At 39.6% G+C, this 4,240-nt stretch overlaps 1 long non-coding RNA gene across 1 annotated transcript; it reads left to right on the top strand.

Annotated features, from left to right (window-relative positions):
• LOC109850791 lies at positions 593–2,115 on the top strand. Its single transcript, XR_002249548.1, has 2 exons — positions 593–749; positions 1,582–2,115. It is a non-coding gene; the product is annotated as an uncharacterized LOC109850791 (long non-coding RNA).

The raw sequence follows: 4,240 nt of genomic DNA on the forward strand, positions 1-4,240 counted from the left end.
GCAGTAAGGGAAGGGGGATGGAAGGTGGTGAGGGTTGGAATTGGATAGGAAGGATTATAATTTTAAGTGTAAAACAGATAATAAAAGTTGGGGCCGCTAAAAACATGCAGTGCTGTCTCAGTTTGTGTCCGTGCAACTTCTCTACTTATATTGTTAAAACAAACATTCTAACCACTTGATTCATGAGTAACATAGGGTTTAATTACATGACAAACATAGTAGATGGATGTGATGTACGCCTTGAAGCATTTGGTTGGTAGATATAACCAATTTAGTTATGTCTGAGCATCAGAGGGTTATATTCGGGTAGACAATCTTTGTCTTAATGCTTTTAAATGTTAATACTTCTACCTTCTAATGGCGTTCTCAGCGGCTTGTATATAGGCGTTATTTAGCGGTACATGTTCCAAATTTGATTCCTGTCAGAGTCCATTTTGTTCTCTTCTCTGTTCTTTTTCTGTTTAAATAATTTTCATGTCTTCTTAACCTCCAACTTACATGATGTTCATGTCTACCCCGTATGTATGTAGCTTACGGACTGGCTTATTGATTCCAGCATTTGATTGCATAAGATATAAGTAAAACACCTAAACTTTTATCTTGTGGGTGGTTTCATATCAAGCAGGCTATTGGCTACGCTCACACAGTCACTAGAGAGCTCTGGTTTAGATTTGTCCCAAGCCAGCATCTCTGTGCAGATTAGTCTCGGCAAAAGAGCAAAGAGGCCTGCTACTACTTCCAGTGCTAAGGTATTGCTTTTCCTCTTCTGAGTTTCTCCTTTGAGAACTCAGAAAAACTCAGTAGGAATATATTGCAACATCGCAGACTGGTCGCACTCTCAGTTTCACTACTATCATATGTTATTTTAAGAAATCATTCTTCATTCTTCCTTTGATCACCCCATTACTTAAAGTCAAATGCAGCTAAACTGCACAACTATTTATTTTTCGCTGATAACAAACTATACTAGAGTAGTATGCTAGTTCATCACAAATTAGGTTACCCTTTTCTCTATGTATTATCTGGACAATATAGAACATTCTGTCAGCTAATAATTTAATATTCTCCTGAATAATTTAACATTCTGTCAGCTAATAATTTAATATTCTCCTGAATAATTTATTTTAGCTTTCAATGTTCTCCAGCTTTTTTAAGGACGAATCAAAAACACCTATTTTGTAAAGAACCTTGCTGAATGCTCTAATATCGCATAAAATTTTAGGAGTCCAGGTGCACCCTTGAGCTAGCTAATCAAATGGATTATATATACCTAGATACCTTTGTATCTGAGTATCTCTTAATAGATTCCTAGGCTTTGTTTGTGCGTGAATCTCTCCTATGACATGCCAGTTGGTAGTCATTTTGATTGCCTTGCTTTGTTCCTCAGCCTTTTTTGCTCTCAAGACAAAAGCACCTAACCTATTGTTTTCTTGAGCCCTTTCCTATCATGTGTCTTAAAGATACAATTGCTTACTTTAGCCCTTTCATGTTGAATCCCGGTAGCATTATTTATTTTTGTCTTACATTTCAACAGTTCACCTTCTAAACAAATGTAATTGCTGGCTTAACTTTCGGTTGTAGGATCCTGATGACCCATCATCTGGTAACCGAGCGATGGGGCACTCAATGGTTGGGAGCAGCGGCGAGGAATCCGAACAAGCTACAAAAAGGCATAAACTGGATAATAACAGCTAATAACTGCATGCTCCTGATGTTAGGGTTATCAGTATTGCTCTCTTGAGGAGACTTCCATCACAAACCGAGAAGCTGCATTGATTTTTAGGCTTCCATTCATGTGAGAATACTAGTTCACCTGGGCATTTAACTCAATTGTTTTTGGTGTGAATTATACTAACTGCATGATATGGTGTGGAATATTATCTCACCATTTTTTTTCTTACTGTTTAAACATTATGTATGCCATGCTATTTATTAGAAATGTAGCTGTGGATACAGCGTATCAGTATCAAGGAATGTTGTCCATGTACCAAGGCTTGTATTTATGTGTTGTTCAAACAATTGATACTATCTGGTCAAGGAGAGAAAATGTGTCGATAATACATTGGAACCAAATATAAGCGTGGTTAATCGCAATCTTTATGTAGTGTGATAAAATTGACTGTGTTACCAGACGAATCGGTGCTTAATTCTTTAGTAGAGTTGGAGGATTGGTGCTGCAATCACGACTTAATTGTGTTTGCTTTTTCCTACTGCTTTGATTTGAGGGTTCATTTTCTGTGTTTTACTCTCTTTTTGCATTGCGTTCTTGGGGATGCATTCTGACCTCCAAACCGTGCTCCTTGCTGAAAGGATAGCGCCGAGAGATTCTCCAGTTTTATAGGGGAGGGGAGCTTAATATTGCGCGGGTACAAATTATTAGAGCCTAAATGACAACAAATAATCACCTATTCGTGGTAGAATGCCTTGCACCCACCATTGAAGGATTGCAACGATGACAACACGTGTTACGCTGCCAGCCTCAACAAGCGATTGCGTTTGATGGAAGTGGATGTTGTTATGCATCGCCTCCTGATTTGTTCGCCATCCATTGACCTGGCTCATGTCACCAAGCTTCAAGCGGATGAGCGATGATGATGAGGACGATACATTACTCTGTATCTAGGAAGAGGAATGTCATTCAGCTTCAGCCCATGGCATCCAGGGGGCATGACCTACACTGCTCACGCGAGGGTCGAGGGATAGCCCGCGGAAGCATCTGGTTGATCAGTACTGTGCGAGATATGTGCGAGATCTCTACATTCAGTTGCAACCATATACCTGACATTCAGTTACAACCATATAGCTGTATATTGTTTATAGTTTAAGGCTGAAATCAAGGGACTCTACCTGTATATAGTTACAAGAATCCATGGCTATAATCAAGAGATTTTAGCCTTATCATTGTACTCTACATCTCTATATATAGAAGATAATATAGAGAAAGAAAATATGCAATTCCAACATATATTCCTCTTTCTATTGTTTCTATGTATACTATGTTTTTCTTTACACGGTATCAGAGCGAATGGCTTCCGATGCAACATCTGAAATCCCTCTCAGCTCTTCCTCTCTTCCAGCAGTGAAGGCCATTAGGCAAGAGATCTCCATCAAATTACTCTCCACAAACTACTACCCCTAGCGCACTCAAGTTCTTCCTGTCATCCGTTCTCATGGTCTTGTTGGACTTGTGGACGGAACTCTTCCTCGACCTGATGGTGATGATGAATCGTCAGAAGTAGCTCAATGGATCCGACTCAATCAATTGGTGCTAGGGAAAATTTGCAAAATAGACCGTTTTTATAAAGTAATTAGCGAAATAGACCGTTTTTTGAAGTAATTAGCAAAATAGACCGTTTTTTGGCAAAAGAGGTCGATTTTGAAAAAGGGTTCAGAAAACATACGGGACTACTAGTCCCGTATGTTTAAAGTTAACTAATCTAACGTTAAGTGCACTCAGAAAATATACGGGATTACTAGTCCCGTATATTTTGTGTGCACAAATCAAAACTTACGGGACTAGTAGTCCCGTACGATTTTCAGAGGCAGCTAAGCCTATGCCCAGCAAATCCACGGGACTACTAGTCCCGTGGATTTGGCGAGGACTAAAGCTGCTCTGCAATTTATATGGGACTACTAGTCCCGTATAATTACAGACTATATATACCCAAACTAGGGCACATTTTCCCCCTTCGTTTTTTTCTCTCGCCATCTCCCTCTCTCTCTCCCGAGCACCCACTTCCGATCCCCTCTCTCTCCCTCTCTCTCTCCTGAGCTCCAACTCTAGATCTCCCCCCTCTCTCTTTCCCGAGCTCTCATTCTCTCCCAAGCCGATCAAAGCTCTCATTCTCTCCCAAACCCGATCTCCATCTATCCCAAAACCCAACAATCCCTATCTCTCTCCCCCAAACCCAACTCACCTCTTCCTCCCTCAAATCTGACGCCGACGCCGTCGATTCTCTGCGAGGCCGAGGAGATCTGAGATTTAATCAAGGTACAAATTTTAATTTTTCCATAAATTTATATGTATTGTTTAGTTAATGTTGTATATCTAGAAGAAATATATGATTATGGTCTAGAAAAATGTCTGGAAAAAAATATAATTATTATATGATGAATTTTAATGCTTCAGTTAAAATGGCGAACGGAGTACCGATTATTTGCTTATTCAATGGAAAACTGAGCGTTGGAATGAATAATATGCCTATATACGATGGAGGCTCTAAGAAAATGTTCATGTTGT

This window comes from Asparagus officinalis, chromosome 7 (genome assembly GCF_001876935.1).
Source record: "Asparagus officinalis chromosome 7, Aspof.V1, whole genome shotgun sequence".
Taxonomy (NCBI): Eukaryota; Viridiplantae; Streptophyta; class Magnoliopsida; order Asparagales; family Asparagaceae; genus Asparagus; species Asparagus officinalis.